The 21,494-nt window shown below is 42.5% G+C and overlaps 1 protein-coding gene across 6 annotated transcripts in view; it reads left to right on the forward strand.

The window, feature by feature from the left end:
• Nucleotides 1-21,494, forward strand: part of LOC132389065 (centrosomal protein of 128 kDa) — a 611,990-nt gene that overhangs the window by 537,083 nt on the left and 53,413 nt on the right. The window lies entirely within an intron of this gene.

Raw genomic sequence — 21,494 nt, forward strand, 5'->3', positions numbered from 1 at the left:
TCAAATTACAGTATTTCAAACTAATTCTCTGAGAAACACTAAATGCTTAAGCATATGTGGGAGGAAAGTGTTAGATTGAACTTGAAGTGGGTTAAAATGGCAGCTGAACATTGTGGACTAAAGGACCTATATTATGCTGTAGTGTTCTATGTGCAAACATTGCACCTTAATTTCTCACAGTTAAAATGTGGCTTATATACATACTCTATTTGTTTTCTTTTAATATAAATGTGTTAAACAGTAAATCAAATAGGATCCTGAAATTTTAAATTTTAAATTTAATGGGACCTATCACCCAGGATATGTCTTCTCATTGCTACCATCAGAGAGGAGGTACAAAAATCTGTAGACTCAATGTTTTAATTACAGCTTCTTCCCCTCCATGTACAGTATATACACACTCAATGACCACTTTATTAGGTTGCCTCCTCTACTTAATAAAGTGTCACTGAGTGTATGTTCATGATTTTCTACTGCTGTAGCCCATCCACTTCAAAGTTCAACATGCTGTGCATGAGGTCCTCTTCTGCACACCACTGTTGTAACGTGTGGTTATTTGACTTACTGTTGCCTTCCTGTCAGCTTGAACCAGTCTGGCCAGTCTCCTCTGACCTCTCATTAACGAGGCAATTTTGCTCACTGCATTGCCACTCACTGGATGTTTTCTTGTTTTTCACACCATTTTCTAAGACTGTTGTGCATGAAAATCCCAGGAGTTCAGCAGTTTCTAAGACACTGAAATCACTCCATTTGGCACAAACAATCATTCCACAGTCAAACTCACTTAGATCACATTTCTTCCCCATTCTGATGTTTGGTCTGAACAACTGAACTTCTTGATCATATCTGTATTCTTTTATGCAACAAATTGCTGCCACATGATTGGCTGATTAGGTATTTGCATTAACAAGCAGGTGTGCATGTGTACCTAATAAAGTGACCACTGAATAATAATAAACCTGATTCTGATAGTGATTCTGAATTTATCAGAGGAATTGGTATTTTTGTTGGAGAAATGAAATGGGAGAGAAAGAGAAAATGTCAAAACGGAAGTGTTGTGAGGTGGGGAGGTACTTCCAGTTTAAATAGAGATTTGAACAGAAGCATTGACTAACCAGTTGGCTTTCTCAAATGCAAACCCAATATTTAAATTTTCCCAGACAGACATTTGCTATTCAGATCTAATATTGATGAATGTTCTTATAGCTTTTTCATATTTTAAAGGTCATTTTAGTTAAAAATAATGGTTAGAGTTATTATATTTTCTTAATCTACTCATCCTTTTATTTCACTACCAATACCCGCTAAAATGTTGGGAACTGTCAAGAATACACAAAGTGCTGCTCATAGGAATTGAAATGAATGCTTAATTTTAAACACAATGTTCTTTGACCTTTTAAGGAATTGAGGTAAGAGTTTAATGTTATTAAAATGGAAAAGGTTACAAATGCCATTGGCTTTACAAGGGAGGCTACTTTAGAATTGCTCCGTGAACCTCCAATGTTAATACATACACTGTAATTGCATTCCTTTAGTTGTTATGTGTTAATTCTTCACTTAATTTTAGTTTGAATGTTCCATTATTACCAAATTGTGCTTAGGATTGATTTGGTATGCAGTATTAGTATTGGATTATTATTATCACATGTACTGAGACACACTGTAAAAGTTTTGTTTGAGTGGAATCCAGACAGATCATTCCATACGTCAAAGTGAAGTTACTGGCAAAGTACATACTACGTATCACCTTACACTATCTTGAGATTAATTTTTTTACAGGCATGTACAAGGTGGTACGATAGCGTACTGCTTAGCGCAATGCTTTACAGTGCCAGCGACACAGGTTCTATTCTTGCTGCTGTCTGTAAGGAGTCTGTACTACTCCACATGACTGCATGGGTTTCCTCCAGGTGCTCTGGTTTCCTCCCACAGTCCAAGGACGTATCACTTGGTAGGTTAATTGGTCATTGTAAATTGTCCCGTGATTAGGCTAGGGTTAAATTAGAGTTGTTGGGCAGTGCAGTTCATAGGGCCAGAAGGGCCCACTCTGTGATGCATCTCAATAAATACTGTAAATACAATAGAATTTATGAAAAACTATACATAAAGACTGACAAACAAGCACTGTGCTTGCCTGATGGTAGTAATGAGAAGAGAATATGGTCTGGATTGTGGGAGTCCTTGATGATGTATGTGGCTTTTTTGTGACAGCAGTCCTTAAGTGTGTTCAATGGTGGGGAGAGCTTTGCTTGTGATGGACTGGACTGTATCTGCCAATTTACGTGTATATCAAGGCAGTAAAAAAACAGGATTCAAAATATAGTGTTTCACTTACATAGAAAGTGCACTGCAGGTAGACAATTAAAGTGAAAAGGCTACAATAATGTAGATTAGGAGATCAGGAATGTATCTTTTATGTGTGATGACAGGTCTTGATGACAGATAGAAGCTGATCTTGAGCTGGTCGTACAAGTTGTAGAGATGGGGAGGAAAGAGAGTGGCTGGGGTTGGATGGGGTTTTTGCTTACATTGGTTGCTTTCCTAAGGCTGCGAGATGTATCAGTGGAATCAATGGAAGGGAGACCTGTTTGTGTAATGGACTGGGCTGCTTTCACAACTCTCTGCAATTTCTTGTGGTCTCAGACAGAGCAGTTGCATGTATCTCACTTTTAAAATCCTAGCGGTGTCTAGAACATGGAAAAGTACAGCAAAGGAACTCGGCCTATGGTGTTGTGATGAATTAATTAAACTAGTACTCATAACACCCAGCTGCCTACACAATGTCCATATCCCTCCATTCTCTGCACATCAGTATCACTAGCATATGCTGTGAAATTTGATTTGTTGTTACGAGGCAGCAGTACATTGTAATACACTAAAATAAAAACTGAATTACAGTAATATATATAATAGTTAAACAAATAGTACAAAAAAAGTAGTGAGGTGGTGTTCATGGGTTCAATGTCCATTCAGAAATCAGATAGCAGAGGGGAAGAAGCTGTTTATGAATCGTTGAGTGTTTGCTTTCAGGCTCCTATACCTCCGCTCTGATGGTAACAATAAGTAGAGGGCATATCGTGGGTGATGGGGGTCCTTAATGATGGATACCACCTTTTTGAGGCATCACTCCTTGAAGATGATTTGGACGCTATGGAGGATAGTGCCCATGATGGAGCTGACATATCGATGTAAGTTCCTTACTGCACTTTGTCTCAGGTGGCAACTTCACCATTTCTTTAGCATTTTTTTTATGAGGCTGAGTTGCTGGCTCAATGCTCAACCCAGCACAGATGGAAAGCAGGCAAAGAACTAGTCGGTTTCAAACCCAAGACCTCATGTTCCAAAGTCCAGGTGTGAATACCACTATACCACCAGTACAGATACTTTAAATGCCTCTATCATATTTGCTTTTACCACCAGCCCTGGCAGTGCATTCCATGCACCCACCACTGTCTTTGTAAAAAAACTGTCTTGCACAACTCCTTTGAACTTAACCCCTCTCACTTTAAATGTATGCCTCCAATATTAGACATTTCAACCCTGGAAAAAAGATACTGGCTGTCAACTCTACTTACATCTCTTGTATTCTTGTATCAGGTCTCGCCTCTGCTGCTTCAGAGAAAACACTGCACATTTGTCCACCCTCTGCTGAGGTGGGGTTGGGGGGTGGAGGAATTGTTGATGTTTTGGATCCAAATTCTATATCAGGACTGAGATGGCAGACAGTCAGTATGAAGAGGCGAGGGAGAGTGGTTGGTGTTAAGATGATTGTTGGACTGTGGAAGGTGAAGGATTATAGACATTGTGCCAGGTACGGGAGGGGTGGAGTTGGGAGAGAAAGACAGGTGGATGATAGATGGGGACAGAGAAAAAAAGATCTTCTTCCTTCTCATGTAAAAGACCCTTAGATAAGCACATGGATAAAAATAAATGGAGGATTATGTGAGATGGAAGGGTTAAATGATGTTGAAGTAAGTTAGAAAACTTAGCATGATATCATGGGTCAATGGACCTGTACTGTGTGGTACTGTTCTATCTTTTCACCAGTCTTGCTCTTTTAACTTGCTCTGAGATCAATCTAACACATCCCTCACACATAGCCCTCCATCTTTCTTTCATCCATGTGCCTATTCAAGAGTCTCTTAAATGCAAAGGAGTAAGACTATTGTTTTCTCTACCTCCATCCATCATCCACCTGTCTTTCTCTCCCAACTCCACCCCTCCTCAAACTGGCTTATCCAGCCTATCATTCTTCACCGCTCTTTGGTCCATCAATTACCTTCAGTTCCTTTATCATATTCCTATATTAAGCAGTTCGTGCGACTCCATTATAGCTCAGAGCAATGGAGTTCAGAGTTCAATTCTGGCATCATCTGTAAGAGGTTTGTACAGGCCTTCCCATGAGTGCATGAGTTTCTTCTGGGTGCTACAGTTTCCTCCCACAGTCCAAAGATGTTCTGGTTAGTAGGTTAATTGGTCATTGTAAATTGTCCTGTGATTAGGCTAATGTTAAATAGGTGGGTTGCTGGACAGTGTAGCTCATTGCACTGGAAGGGTCTGTTCCATGCTGTATCTTTAAATTAAACAAATGTCACCACTCTCAAAGCCACTCCCACTCAGCTGCCACAGAAAACTTGAACCTGTGGTATTGTTGGGTGGTATTAAGATTTGAATTCCTAATCAAAGTTTTTTGTGCTGTGACATTTGGAGTTAAGCTGCTTTTCACCCTATCTGAGTGAGATAAACTGCACATCTTCCAAAGGTTCTGGGATTAACGAATTGATCTGCAGTCGCTGATCAACAGCGCTCACTGCATCAAATAATATCACAACTTGAAAATGTAGAATCCATGAGTTAGAGAGACGTTAAATGGGCACGATGTTACACTAATAAGATGTCTCAAATGATCAGATGGACTGTTATGTCTTGAAATATCATGGTTTTCCTCTATTAGTAAGTGCCGGTATTCATTAAACCCAGTTTGGTGACCTGAAAATGCCACATTTTTGCATTCATTCTTTGCACATTTGAGAATCCTTTCGAACAGGTTGTCACTTACTAGTTCCGTCTTCGTTTGAAGCATTCTGTTATGAAAGCTTACAGTCCTTAAAAGATATGCAAGCCCTGGCTTTTAGAACAAAAAGGCAAAATTTTGAGAAACAAATCGTACTGGACAAGAAATTCTTCAGATGCTAAAAATCCAGAGTGCACGTACATAATAGTGGAGCAACTCAGCAGGTCAGGCAACCTCTATGGAGAGGAATAAACAGTTGATATTTTGGGCTGAGACCCTTCATATAATGCTGAGGATTTTTAAGACATTGATCAGACTGCACTTGGAATATGATGAGTTGTTTTGGGACCCTTATCTAAGAAAGGATATGGTGGCATTGGAGAAGATCTGGAGAAGGTTCAAGAGAAGATCTTGGGAATGAAAGGATTAACATATGAAGAACATCTGCTGGTTCTGGGTCTGTATTTGCTGGAGTTTAGAAGAATGAGAGAGATCTCATTGAAACCTATTGAACATTAAAAACCCTGTTAAAGTGGATGTGGAGAGGATGTTTCCTATAGTGGAGAGAGTCTAAGACTAGACTGAACTGCCTCCGAATACAAGAATGTCTCTTAAGAACAGAGATGAAGATGAAGTTCTTTAGGCAGAGGATGAATCTGTGGAATTCATTGCCATAGATGGCTGTGGAGGCCAAATCATTGGTCAGTTCAAGAACCTGATGGCTGTAGGAAAGTAGCTGTTGCTGAACCTGGTGATGTGACACTTCAGGTTTCTGTATCTCCTGCTCTTGCTCATTCTGGCACCTTTCTTCTTCAAGTATTTATCCAATCCCATTTGAAGGGTGTGTTTTCTAAATCATAACAACATGGAGCAGAAAAAAAGCAGTCACATGACTACTGATACTTTTGTAAGTCTGGTCAATGTAGCGTGGTAGCTGGTGCTCACGGTCAGCTCAAATAGAAAAGAGGACAATATATATTAACAGAAATGGGGACTTAAGCAGTAGTTCCATGCTCTCAAGTTTGTACTTTTGGCTTCTCAGAAGTCCTTCTGTGTAGTTATGGGTTCAGCAGTAAGTCAGTGTAAACAAAAGCATCTCTCTCCCTTTTAGAGAAAGTTATAATGTGAAGATCAGCTGTTGAGCACTTTATTTGATCCTGTAGTTAAGGGGCTGGAGTACACAAACTCAATTTTTTCCCACGAGAAAAAAAAAACATTTGAGGAATAATTTTGTGAAGCTATATATAAAGTTCAACAGTTAGAGGAAGTCAAGCTGGAGCAGCATCTATGGAATAAAAGCTGGGAACAGAGGTGAAAGGTAACTTAGATATCAAAAAATTCTTCTTCAACAAGTGAAGCAAGCATTCTGGTGGAATAGAGATGATAATGCTTATGGACTGTTTGTCCCACTCCCATCAGGGAGGAGGCTATGCCGTATCCACACCTAGACCACTAGACTCAAAAACCATTACTTCCCTGAAGCCATCTGGGTAATCAACACCTCCATCCACTAACCCAACCCACCACCACTAAATGCACTTCAGCCACTCTTCTCCACAGCCCCTCAGCACCCTTCATCATCCCATGCACTGCCACACCTCATACCTAGACTGATACAATCAATACTGTGTATTTTTACAGTCCTGCAGCTACTTAGAAGATCTCCTCTTGCCAAGAGTCTCTTTGTCACTTTTATCAATTCCTGTCAGAGTTACTTATGTTCAGGTACTTCTGCACCTAGCTTCACTTTATGTACATACACTCAGTCTATGTGTATCTGCTAATCTTATGCTTATATGACCACTCTCAACAAATACTGGTACACTGTGTTTTATAGATTTCTTTTATACTTCTATTTATTGTGTTTTTATGGCGGTTGTGCTTTTTTATGCGGCAGCAGATCTGGAGTAAAAATCATTTCGATCTCATTTACACTCATGGACCAAAGAATGATAAAATTCAATGACAAATTAAATCTTGAATCTTGATAAAGGCAGGGATTTAGATTTAGAGATACAGAACAGTAACAGGCCCTTCCGGCCCAAAAAGCCTGTGCCAGCTACACCCATGTGCCCAGTTCCCCTACTAACCTATATATCTTTGGAATTTGGGAGTATGTCCAATCTTCATCAGACGGTGGTGGAATTGAACTTAGGTCGCTGGTGCTGTAATAATGTTACACTAACCGCCGTGCTACTGTGCCACCCACTCAGGATGGATGAAGTAATTTAGATCATAGAAGATAGAAATCTACAGCACGTTACAGGCCCTTCGGCCCACAATGTTGTGCTGACTATGTAACCTACTCTAGAAACTGCCTAGAATTTCCCTAGCGCAGAGCCCTCTATTTTTCTAAGCTGCATGGACCTATCTAAGAGGCTCTTAAAAGACCCTATTGTATCTGCTTCCACCACCGCTGTTGGCAGTGCATTCCAGACTCCTAGCACTCTCTGTGTGAAAAACTTACCCCAGACATCTCCTCGGTACCTATTCCTAAGCACCTTAAAACTACACCCCTTAATGTTAGCCATTTCAGCCCTGGGAAAAAGCCTTTAACTATCCACACAATCAATGCCCCTCATCATCTTATACACCTCCATCAGATCACCTCTCATCCTCCGTCACTCCAAGGAGAAAAGGCCAAGTTCACTCAACCTATTCTCCAACCCAGGCAACATCCTTGTAAATCTCTGCACTCTCCCTACAGTATCCACATCCTTCCTGTAGTGAGGTGACCAGAACTGAACACAGTGCTCCAAATGGGGCCTGAGCAAGGTCTTATATAGCTGTAACATTACTTTACGGCTCTTGAACTCAATACCGCGATTGATGAATGCCAACTCACCATATGCCTTCTTAACGACACTGTCAACTTGCTCAGCAGCTTTGACATGGACCCTAAGAACTCTCAGACCCTCCACACTGCCAAGAGTCTTACCGTTAATATTATATTCTGTCTTCAAATTTGACCTACCAAAATGAACCACAAGGAACGACTGCAGGTATGTGGACGTCAGCAAGTTAGATCGGTGGGAAGAATTTAAAAGGAGAGCATTTTTTCTTCAGCAGTTTGATCGAGCCACGAATGTGCACATGGACATCCGCGAGTTAGGCTGGGGGGAAAAATTAAAAAGAAGACAGCTTTATAGAGAGACAGTCAGAGTGGAAGGGCTTTGGTTCACAGGGCTTCGGTGATAATGGGTCAAGTCAAGGTAAGTTACTTGTGAAGAATAGGAATAGGAAGTTTGTCTGCAAGGCCGGAGTTCTGTACTGGGTGTCAGATGTGGGATGTCTGGGAGACACCCAGCCTCCCAGATGGCCACAACTATGCCAGGTGCATCAAGCTGCAGCTCCTTAGAGACCAGGTTAGAGGACTGGAGTTGCAGCTCGATGACCTTCGTCTGGTCAGGGAAAGTGAGGAGGTGATATATAGGAGCTATAGGCAAGTAGTCATACCGGGGCCTCAGGAGACTGATAAGTGGGTAACAGTCAGGAGAGGGAAGAGCAAGAGTCAGACGCTAGAGAGTACCCCTGTGGCTGGCCCCCTTAAAAATAAGTAGTCCTATTTGAGCACTGGGGGACGCAACAGCGGCCATGCCTCTGGCACAAGTCTGGTCCTGTGGCTCAGAAGGGTAGGGAAAGGAAGAGGATGGTAGCAGTGATAGGGGACTCTATAGTTAGGGGGTCAGACAGGTGATTCTGTGAACGCAGGAAAGAAACACGGATGGTAGTTTGCCTCCCAGGTGCCAGGATCCAGGATGTTTCTGATCGCCGCCATGATAACCTAAAGTGGGAGGGAGAACAGCCAGAGGTCGTGGTACATATTGGTACCAATAACATAGGTAGGAAAAGGGAGGAGGCCCTGAAAACAGACTACAGGGAGTTAGGAAAGAAGTTGAGAAGCAGGACCACAAGGGTAGTAATCTCGGGATTACTGCCTGTGCCACGTGACAGTAAGTATAGGAATAGAGTGAGGTGGAGGATAAATGTGTGACTGAGAGATTGGAGTGGGGGGAGGGATTGAGATTTCTGGATCATTGGGACCTCTTTTGGGGTAGGTGTGACCTATACCATAAGTTGCACTTGTATCCGAGGGAGACCAATATCCTGGCAGAGAGGTTTGCTAAGGCTTCTGGGGAGAGTTTAAACTAGAATTGCTGGGGGGTGGGAACCGTACTGAAGAATTGGAGGAAGGGGTGGTTGGCCACAAATAGAGAAAACTTGGAGACAGTGTGAGAGGGAGGATAGGCAGGTGATTGAGAAGGGATACACTCAGACTGATGGTTTGAGATGTGTCTGTTTTAATGCAAGGAGTATCATGAACAAAGCAGATGGGCTTAGATCATGGATCACTACTTGGAGCTGTGATGTTGTGGCCATTACAGAGACTTGGATGGCTCAGGGGCAGGAATAGCTACTTAGAGTGCCAGGCTTTAGATGTTTCAGAAAGGACAGGGAAAAGAGGTGGGGGTGTGGCACTGCTGATCAGAGATAGTGTCATGGCTACTTAAAAAGAGGAAGTCGTGGAGGGATTGTCTACTGAGTCTCTGTGGGTGGAAATTCAAAACAGGATGGGGTCAATAACTCTACAGGGTGTTTTTTATAGACCACCCAATAGTAACAGGGACATCAAGGAGCAGATAGGGAGACAGATTCTGGAATGGTGCAATAATAACAGGGTTGTCATGATGGGAGATTTTAATTTCCCCAGTATTGATTGGCATCTCCCTAGAGCAAGGGGTATAGATGGGGTGGAGTTTGTTAGATGTGTTCAGGAAGGTTTCCTGTCACAATATGAGATAAGCCTACAAGAGGAGAGACTGTACTTGATCTGGTATTGAGAAATGAACCTGGTCAGGTGTCACATCTCTTCACTGGGAGAGCATTTTGGAGATAGTGATCACAATTCTATCTCCTTTACCACAGCATTGGAGAGAGATTGGAGCAGACAAGTTAGGAAAACGTTTAATTGGAGTAAGGGGAAATATGAAGCTATCAGGCAGGGGCTTGGAAGCATAGATTGGGAGCAGATGTTCTCAGGGAAATGCACGGCAGAAATGTGGCAAATGTTCAGGGGATATTTGCATAGGTACATTCCAATGAGACAAGGAAAGGATGGTAGGGTATAGGAACCATGTTGTACAAAGGCTGTTGAAAATCTACCATCGTTTCCCTGTTTCAATGGAACATGCCTATGTGGAACTCCATGCAAATATTCCCTGAACATATGCCATATTTCTCTGAGAACATCTGCTCCCAATTTATGCTCCCAAGTTCCTTTCTAATAGCATCATATTTCCCCCTACCCCAATTAAATGTTTCCCCAAATTGTCTGCTCCTATCCTTCTCCAGCACTGTGGTGAAGAAGATAGAGTTGTGGTCACCACCTCCAAAATGTTCTCCCACTGAGAGATCTGACACCTAATAAGTTTCATTCCCTATACCAGATCAAGTACAGCCTCTCTTCTAGTTGGCTTACCTACATATTGCGTCAGGTAAACTTCCTGAACACACTTAACAACCTCCGCTCCATCTAAGCCCCTTGCGCTAAGGATATACCGATCAATATTGGGAAAGTTAAAATCTGCAATCACAGCAACCCTATTATTATTGCACCATTCCAGAATTTGCCTCACTATCTGCTCCTTGATATCCATGTTACTATCGGGGCAGTCTATAAAAAAACATCCAGTAGAGTTATTGCCCCTTTCCTGTTTCTGACATTCACCCACACTGACTCAGTAGAACAATCCTCCATGACTTCCTCCCTTTCTGTAGCAATGCCACACCCCCAGCTCTTTTGCCTCCCTTTCTGTTCTTTTTGAAACATCCAAAGTCTGGAACACTCAGCAGCCATTCCTGTTCCCAAGACATCCAAGTCTCTGGAATGGCCACAATGTCATAATACCACGTATTGATCCACACTCTAAGTTCATCCACCTTGTTTATGATACTTCTTGCATTAAAATAGACACATCTCAAACCATCAGGCTGAGTGCATCTTTGCTCTAACACCTGCCTGTCCTTCTTCAGTTCAGTTCCCACCCCCTGCAAATGTAATTTAAACCCTCCCCCATCACATTAGCAAACATCCCCACCAGGATATTGGACCCCTCAAATTGAAGTACAACCAATCCTTTATGTAGAGGGCACACCTGCCCCTGAAGAGGTCCCAGAGATCCAAAAATCTGAAACCCTGCCCCCAGCTCCAATTTTTCAGCCACATATTTATCCTCCGCCTCACTCTATTCCTAGACTGTACTCACTGTTGCAAGGCAAAGGCAGCAATACTGAGATTACTACCTTTGAGGTCCTGCTCCTCAGCTTCCTCCCTAACTCCCTGTATTGTGCTTTTTCCCTTTTTCTACCTATGTCGTTGGTACCAATATGTACCACAACCTCTGGCTGCTCGCCCTCCCATTTCAGGATGTCAGAATCAGAATCAGGTTTATTATCAACGGCACGTGTTGTGAAATTTGTTAACTTAGTAGCAGCAGTTCAATGCGGTATTTAATATAGAAAAAGAAAAACAAATAATAATAATAATAATGATATTAATTAATTAATTAAAACATCCATATATTGAATAGGTTAAAAATTGTGCAAAAACTGAAATAATAGATATTAAAAAAGTGAGGTAGGGTCCAAAGGTTCAATGTTCATTTAGGAATCGGATAGCAGAGGGGAAGAAGCTGTTCTTGAATCACTGAGTGTGTGCCTTCAGGCTTCTGTACCTCCTACCTGATGGTTAAAATGAGAAAAGGGTGCTGGAGGTCCTTAATAATGGACGCTGCCTTTCTGAGACACTTCATAGGTTTATACCCAAGATGGACCTGACTAAATTTATAGCCCTCTGCAGCTTCTTTCGGTCCTGTGCAGTGGGCCCCCCCTCCCCATACCAGACAGTGTCAGAACCTGTCAGAATGCTCTCCATGGTACATCTATAGTAGTTTTTGAGTATATTTGTTGACAGACCAAATGAAGTATAATCACTACCTTGCCTTCTTTATAACTACATCGATATGTTGAGACCAGGTTAGATCCTCTGAGATCTTGACACCCAGGAACTTGGAACTGCTCACTCTCTCCACTTCTGATCCCTTTTTGAGGATTTGTATGTGTTCCTTCATCTTACCTTCCGGAAGTCCACTATCAGCTCTTTCATCTTACTGATGTTGAGTGCCAAGATGTTGCTGTGACACCACTCTAGCACTTGGGAGGCAAGATACCATCCTTGTTTCTTTTTCGCACCCACAGAATCACCTATCTGTCCCCCTAACTATAGAGTCTGCTTTTACCACTGTCATCTTCTTCCATTCCCTACTCTTCTGAGCCACGGGGCCAGACTCAATGCCAGAGGCACAGCCAATACTGCTACCCCCAGGTAGGTCGTTCCCCACCAACAAAACTCAAAATGGGGTACTTATTGTTAAGGGGGACAGCCATAGGGATGCTCTTCACTACCTGATGCCCTCCCTTCCCTCTCCTGATGGTCACCCACTTATCTGTCTCCTGTGGCCCCGGGGTGCCTACCTGTCTTTAGCTCCTGTCCATCACCTCCTCACTCTCCTTAACAAGCCAAAGGCCGTTGAGCTGCAGCTCCAGTTCCCTAACTTGGTCTCTAAGGAGCTGCAGCTTGATGCACCTGGCGCAGATGTGGCCATCAAAGATTCTGAAAGTCTCCTGGTGTCACTGTGTTCTGATATGGCCCAAGTGCGGAGTAAGAGACACTGAAGCAGGTCGATAGTTCACAGACTTTAATATAAACAGTGTTAAAGGGGAAAGAAAACAATTAACACTAGGCCAGAAAGGACTGTTAACTAAAACTCTCAAATGGAAAACAAAGCCTACATTGTGGCTGAAAGGAACATCTAAATATTAAACAAATACGGCTAGTCTTCAGAGTCAGTTGACTCCACAGTCTAGTTTCTCAGGCAAGGCAGAATGCAAGCAGGCAGTGAAACGTTGCTGTGTCCAAGTCTCAACAAGTACTACGACGACAAGTATAGAGTTAAATACTATCATGATTAAATAATAATTAGCTGACACGTACATATTCAGAAGCACAATTGCTGTATTTACTGTGCTGCCGAATCCGTGGTTGTAATACCCGGACATCCTACATCTGTTACCCAGAATAGAAAACTGGCCTCATAGTCATACCTGCTATTCTTGTGAGAGGGCGAAAAAGAAGTAACTTACCTTGCCTAGGCCTGTCCTCGCTGAAGCACCGAAGAGCCAAAGCCCTACTACTCTGACTTGCACTACTCTGATGACCACTAGGTAGAGTCTCTCTTTTATTTGGGACCTTTCTCAGCATCCTTGCGCAATGACAGGCTACACTGAAATTTGTATTTCTCCATTTGTTATCATAACTTGCAGCATTTCAACCATAAAAGGTCACCCCATGATATATTCTAATGACATTTTGGACTAAAATGAATTTCTTTGCAATTATTGAATATCAACTTTCAATGTTTTCACTGCTTGCAAATTTTCCTCTGCTTTGTTTTTTGTGGATCACAGACACTTCCTAGAAATGGCACTTCCTGTATAGAAATACTCTGATGCAAGTGAGTTTCTTCTGGGTGCTCCAGTTTCCTTCCATATTCGAAAGATGTGGTATGAGTTAGTAGGTTAATTGGTCACATGGATGTAATTGGATGGTACAGGCTCGTTGGGCTGGAAGGACCTTACTATATCTCGAAATAAATCTTTAAAGAGTGCAAGTGAAGAGGGGAGGTGTAAGTGTTCAGAAATGATTGATTGGCATAATAAGACACCATGTCTCCAGATCAAGGGCCAGTACACAGATTATTGGTGACTGACTTTGTAATTGAATAAAACGCACAGACCTCACGTGGAACAACAATATTACACAGTTCAAGAGAATGCAATCCTTTTAGTGATCATGAGTGCTTGATCTCCCTCCCAGTGCTGCTGTTTTGAAAGCTTGTTAGTATGTCCCTAAGTCTTCAGATTTCTTTCGAGCCTTCTCTCATTGTAGGGTGCTTGCTGAGTGGATTTTTAGGAAGATCCATTTGCAATTCAAGTATCTTCAAGACGATACTGCAGAGAACCTCTACTTACAACTAGCACATGCTGTAAACACAGAGCCTTAGCTAACAGGCCAACTGTTTATTTCTATCCTGATGAAGGGTCTTGGCCTGAAATGTCCACTGTTTACTCTTTTCCCTTTTATGCTGCTTGGCCTGTTGAGTTCCTCCAAAATTTTGTGTGTATTACTGTTTATTTCTCTTATTCTTTGGTTGAGTGAAAAATGTCATTGTTAATTATAAGCAGTATCTGTCTCCAGCTAAATGGGGGAAGTAATTGAACCAGAACTTTAAAAGAAATTACAGATGCTGTGCTGAGGCAATTGGGTGAGGAAATTGTGCCAAAAATTTTAGAGAAACTACAGATGCTGTAGATTTGAGGTGGCACCACGGAGTTGTGGCTAGTTAGTATAATATTGTTCCAGTGCCAGTGGCCTGAGTTCAGTTCCAATGCTCTGTGTAAGGAGTTTGCACATTCTTCCCCTAACTTTGTGGGTTTTCTTAGGGTTATCCAGTTTCTAAAAATGTATGGGTTTGTAAGTTGTGGGCCTACCAAGATGGCACCAGAAGCATAGTAACATTTGCAGACTGCCCCATACATCCTTGGACTGTGTTGGCCATTGACAAAAATTATGCATTTCACTGTGTTTCAATGTACAGTACTGTGCAAAAGTCTTAGACACATATATATAGCTGGGATGCCTAAGACTTTTGCACAGTGCTGTAGTAATTTTATGTATTCCACTGTACTGCTGCTGCAAAAAAAAAAACAGATTTTTGACTTTTGTGAGTGACAATAAACCTGATTCTGATCTGGGGCTCTATTGCGGACTGAGAATCGGAAGTGGGGCAGGAAGAGTGAAATCATGGTTGGGAAAAGGGGAAAGGTGGGGGAGAGAGCAGGAAGCACCAGAAAGACATTCTGAAATGATTAATAAACCAGTTGTTTGGAATCAAATGACCTTGCCTGGTACTTCAGGGCCGGGTATATCTGCAGCCACAGGACCCGTGCCCGTGGCACCCCTTTTCTGCCGCTTGTCCCACATCCCTTTTATGGCACTCCACCCTCACCATTTCTAGCATCCTTTGGTGCTGCCAGATGTACAAACTTGCTGTCCACTCCACATTGATAAATAGAGTCCTGTGCAAAATTCTTAGGCACCCTAGCTAAATATATATGTGCATTTGGCACTGCACTGTACATGTGACAAATAAAACTAATCTTGAACTGTCTTTAAATAATGCTGATCTTTGAGAATTTTCAGCAGTATATATCTTTATTTCAGAGTTGATTGAATTGAGTTTATTGTCCTATGCATGAGTACAGGTGCAATGAAGAACATACTTGCTGCAGCAATGTAGGCACATAGCATCAGATAAGTAGCATGCATAAGAAAAATGTAAATTAAACAAAAAAATGCACAATTTTGACAAGAAAGAATACAATCAGAAAAAAATGGTTCCATAGTGTGTACAGAGCGAACACATTTTTCTTAATCCTTAGATTTCTGTTGCATTGAATTTCAGTAATTTCCTTTAGCCAGTGATAATCTACTTGAGGCACTTTGTCATTTCTGTCATCTTTTGATGTAGACTGTTAGATGTTACGTGATGTTTCTCTTACTTTTGACCATTGTACTGGTTGTGTGAATAAGGAAAATGTAGTCTAGTATTATGAGGTATTCTGGCATTATTGATATGCTACCAATAGACCATGCACATTACACATAGTGTACCGTGACATAAAAGACAATCTCAGTCACAGTCATATAGCACAGAAACAGGCCCTTCAGTCTGTTGGGTCCATGGTGACCATCACGCACCCAGTTTGCACTAATCCTACACTAAACCCATTTTATAATCTCCTGACAATCTCATTAACACCTTCCTCCCCATCCCAGATTCAACCCCTCACACACACACACACACACTAGGGGAAACTTACTGAAGCCTATGAACCTACCAACCCACACACCTTTGGGATGTGGGAAGAAACCAGAGCACATGGAGAAAGTATGTGTGATCAGAGGGAGAGCATGCATAATAGCGCAGTGGCTAGTGTAATGCTAATGCAGTGCCTGCAACCCAGGGTTCAATTCCCACCACTGTCTGTAAGGAGTTTGTATGTTCTCCCCATGACAACATGGCTTTCCTCCAGGTTCTCCGCTCTCCTCCCACACTTAAAGACGTACCAGATGGTAGGTTAGTTGATCACATAGGTGTAATTAGGTAGTGCAGGCTTTTTGGGTTGGAAGGGCCTGTTACCGTGATGTATTGCTAAATAAGTAAGTAAATTAACTAATAATAATAATAAAACACACTGGGTCACTGGAGCTGTGAGCTTGTAGTTCCATTAGCAGTACCACTGTACTTCCCAGTATCTGGGATCCAGCAGATTTCACTGGCTCACAGCATGTAGCTATCTTCCTGATCCTGTGGCGTATACAAGGACACTGGAAGGTCCAGAAACTCCACACTCCAACAGGTGGGAAGAATATTAAAGAGCTTCCCGTTACTGAATTCACAACTATTTAATTTACGTTATATGAAGACATTAGCTTTAATTGTCAAATGTCCAACGAACCATCAAACATATAGTGAAATGTGTCAACAATGAACATAGTCCAAGGTTTGTGCTGGGGTTAGTCTCCAGTGCCAATATGCCTTGCCCAAAGTTCAGTAATCCTAATTGTACATCTTCCTAGAATGTGGAAAACCCATGCAGTCACAGGGAGAATGTACAAACTTCTTACAGACAGCAGCAGGAATCGAACCCCAATCAGTGATCTCTGGCACTGTTACACTAACCACTAAGCTACGGTGCTGCTCTACATATAGACAGTTATATAAGGTTTCAGATACCCAGCGCGGTGTTACTTGATGAGTATAGTTTTAAGGATCAGAAAATTTTGCTGCGCCTTCAGCCTCACCTGGTCTCAATCTTGGAACTCAAGAAGCCAGTGACGTTGCAGCAGACATCACTTTCTTGAGTTCAAATGAAGGGTTGATCTGAAATGTCAACTGTCCATTTCCCTCCACAGATGCTGCCTGACCCACTGCATTTTCCTCCAGATTTTTTTTGTGTTGCACCAACTTCTCATGGGCAGTTGAGGAATGAGCAATAAATGCTGTCCTTATAAGTTCACATCTCTAAGAAAAAACATTTAAAAAGTGCCAAGACATAATCAGAGAATGTGAACTGCAAGGAAGATTCAGAGAGTCTGAAAAATGATGCGTGGAGAGGTTAACTGAAGTGGCATGACGGTGGTAGTTGGAAGCAGGGGATCTACTGAAGCATAAAGTTAAAATCTGATCTAACCAACGTCAATAGGAGCTCAAACACTTGTAATTCTTTTCCCCATCTGACCCAGCAATTTCTGTATATATAACAATTTCTAGCAAACAGGTCACATATAGTAATACGCACAGAGCAAGGTCAGCATGGCAGAACTCTCCCAAACCTTTATCGGAATATTCACCAAACATATTCTTCAAATTAATAAGCAACTGTTCAAATAGCTAATTTAATTCTGTTAATTGTTTGTGTGTTCCTGATGGACAGGTTTACCAGAACTTTTGGTAGGGGAGTTAAGCTAATTTAACAGAGGGATAAGGCTGAGGATGAGGCCGTTGGTATCACAGTCTAGTGAGACTGTGAGGAAGGACATACAGATAGTAGGGCAAAGTTGCACTCATTGGGATGAGTTGAAGTGTAACACGGGAAAAATCAAAAAAGTTGATGAATACCTGGTCAGTACTGTGCTCAGTTCTGGTCGCCTCACTACAGGAAGGATGTGGAAACCATAGAAAGGGTGCAGAGGAGATTTACCAGGATGTTGCCTGGATTGGGGAGCATGCCTCATGAAAACAGGTTGAGTGAACTCGGCCTTTTCTTCTTGGAGTGACGGAGGATGAGAGGTTTCCTGATAGAGGTGTATAAGGTGATGAGAGTCATTGATCGTGTGGATAGTCAGAGGCTTTTTCCCAAGGCTGAAATGGTTGCCACAAGAGGACACAGGTTTAAGGTGCTGGGGAATAGGTGCAGAGGAGATGTCAGGGGTAAGTTTTTTACTCAGAGAGTGGTGAGTGCATGGAATGGGCTGCCAGCAACGGTGGTGGAGGCGGATACGATAGGGTCTTCTAAGTGACTTTTGGATAGGTACATGGAGCTTAGAAAAACAGAGAGCTATAGGTAAGCCCAGTCATTTCTAAGGTAGAGACATGTTCGGCTCAACTCTGTGGGCCAAAGGGCCTGTATTGTGCTGTAGGTTTTCTATGTTGCTATGAATACAGGACTGGTAGTGTTATATTTAAATGCATGCAGCATATGGAATAAGGTAGATGATCTTATAGTGCAGTTAGGGCTTGGCAGGTATGACGCTGCGGGCATCACTGAATTGTGGCGGATGGAAGAACATAGTTGTCGAAGTGTGAAGGATATACATTGTATCAAAAACAGGCAAGTAGGAAGAGGGGGTGGAGTGGCTCTGTTGGTAAAAAAATGAAATCTAATCCTTAGAAAGAGGTGACGTTGGATAAGAAGATCTAGAATGTTTGTGGGTAGTTAAGAAACTGCAAGGGAAAAAAACCCTTATGGAAGTTCTGGGAGAGGTTCCAGAGGATTGGAGAGATTGGAGAGTTGCAGATGTTGTTCCCTTATTCAAGAAAGGGAGTAGAGATAGCCCAGGAAATTACAGACCAGTGAGTCTGACTTCAGTGGTTGGTAAGTTGATAGAGAAGATCCTGAGAGGCAGGATTTATGAACATTCGGAGAGGTATAATATAATTAGGAGTAGTCAGAATGACTTTGTCAAAGGCAGGTCATGCCTTACGAGCCTGATTGAATTTTTTGAGGATGTGGCTAAACACATTGATGAAGGTAGAGCAGTAGAGGTAGTGTATATAGATTTCAGCAAGGCATTTGATAAGGTTCCCTGTGCAAGGCTTATTGAGAAAGTAAGGAGGCATGGGATCCAAGGGGACATTGCTTTGTTGCTTCAGAACTAGTTTGCCCACAGAAGGCAAAGAGTGGTTGTAGACAGGTCATATTCTGCATGGAAGTCGCTGACCAGTGGTGTGCCTCAGGGATCTGTTCTGGGACCCTTACTCTTCGTGATTTTTATAAATGACCTGGATAAGAAAGTGGAGTGATGGGTTAGTAAGTTTGCTGATGACACAAAAGTTGGGGGTGTTGTGGATAGTGTGGAGGGCTATCAGAGGTTACAGCGGGACATTGATAGGATGCAAAACTGGGCTGAAAAGTGGCAGATGGAGCTCAACCCAGATAAGTATGAAGTGGTTCATTTTGGTAGGTCAAATATGATGACAGAATATAATATTAATGGTAAGACTCTTGGCAGTGTGGAGGATCAGAGAGATCTTGGGGTCTGAATCCATAGGACGCTCAAAGCAGCTGCACAGGTTGACTCTGGTTAAGAAGGCATATGGGATATTGGCCTTGATCAATCGGGATTGGGTTCAAGAGCTGAGAGTTAATGTTGCAGCTATATAGGACCCTGGTCAGACCTCACTTGGAGTACTGTGCTCGGTTCTGGTCACCTCACCACAGGAAGGATTGTGAAGCCATAGAAAGGGTGCAGAGGAGATTTACAAGGATGTTGCCTGGATTGGGGAGCATGCCTTATGAGAATAGGTTGAGTGAACTTGGCCTTTTCTCCTTGGAGCGACAAGGATGAGAAGTGACCTGAGAGAGATGTGTAAGATGATGAGAGGCATTGATCATGTGGATAGTCAGAGCCTTTTTCCCAGGGCTGAAGTGGCTGCCACACGAGGGCACAGGTTTAAGGTGTTGGGAAGTAGGTACAGAGGAGATGTCAGGGGTAAGTTTTTTACACAGAGAGTGGTGAGTGTGTGGATTAGGCTGCCAGCAACAGTGGTGGAGGTGGATACGATAGGGTCTTTTAAGAGACTTTTGAATAGGTACATGGAGCTTAGAAAAATAAAAGGCTATAGGTAACCCTAGTAATTTCTAAGGGAGGGACATGTTTGGCACAATTTTGTGGGCCGAAGGGCCTGTATTGTGCTGTAGGTTTTCTATGTTTCTATGAAGTTATATACAGGACCCTGAACAGTAGAGAGGATGTAGGGTATAAGTTACAACAGTAGATTGAAAAAGCATATAATAAGGGTAATGCCATGAATGTCACTAGGTTCGGATATGACCCAAGTGCGGAGTGAGAGACACCGAAGCAGGTCGATAGTTCACAAACTTTAATGTGAATAGTATTAAAGAGAAAATAAACAATAAACGCTAGGCCAAATATGTCCATTAACTAAAACTTTCAAATTGGAAACAAAGCCTGTACTGTGGCTGAAAAGAATATCTAAACATTAAACGAATACCGCTAGTCTTCAGAATCATTTAATTCGTAAGTCCAGTTTCTTAGGGAAGGCTGAAAGCAAACAGACAGTGAAGTGTTGCTGTGCTCTGTCCAAGTCTCGACATGCACTACGACAACAAGTATGGCATTAAATACTATCATGACTAAATAACAATTAGCCAACACGTGCAAATTCAAAAGCACAATTGCTGTATCTAATGCGCTGCTGAATCCGTGCTTGTGACAGGGCCCTCACCCTCTAGGCACGCCCCTGAGGCGCCACAGATCTGTGTCTGCTGGAAGTATCGGATCAGTGACTTGTCAAAGATGTCCTCACTGGGATCCAAGAACGTTCTTCTGGGCCATACCCAGTCCACAAGGTACTGGGTACTGGTCCTTACCACGTATCTGCCAAGATGCCAAGAGGTGCCGCACAGTATAAACCAGGGGTCACCAACCGTTTTTGCACTGTGGACCGGTTTAATAGTGACAATATTCTTGTGGACTGGCCGACAGTGGGGGGGGGGGGGTGTTAATCACGACTGGAAATAGGTGATGTCAACTATAAGTCACTTATAGGTGGCTAATACACTCAATTTCATTTCTACAAGGGTTTATCTAATGAATTTAATATTAAATACACAGCGCATATTTTCCTCGTATGAACATATAAAATCATTGCAACACAGCAATATCGCTGAATCAGTGGGAGCCCTGGGGGCTTGTTTCCCTGCAACAAGACGGTCCTATCCAGGGGTGATGGGAGACAGCGATACGCGAAGGGGTTCCTTATGTGCAGTCTATTCTGCAATTTAGTTTTCGTGGCTCTCAGCACTTGCTTCTGTCCCGCTTGCTCACTTTTTTTTGCGCTCAAAACTCAACAGGTTTGTCTTTAAGTGCAGTGTGCCTGGATTCAAGGTGCTGAAGCAGTTTTGAGGGCTTCATTGCCTCATTAGACAGCCTCCGGGCCCGAACTCCAGACTCCCTCCCGCCCTCCCCCATTGTAGGTAGGTAGGATCTATTGGCCGACAAAATTTTGGTTCGAGGGATGACTTTCAGTAGATCACAGCGAGGTAGCTGCTC

The sequence above is a fragment of the Hypanus sabinus genome, chromosome 2, assembly GCF_030144855.1.
Source record: "Hypanus sabinus isolate sHypSab1 chromosome 2, sHypSab1.hap1, whole genome shotgun sequence".
NCBI lineage: Eukaryota > Metazoa > Chordata > Chondrichthyes > Myliobatiformes > Dasyatidae > Hypanus > Hypanus sabinus.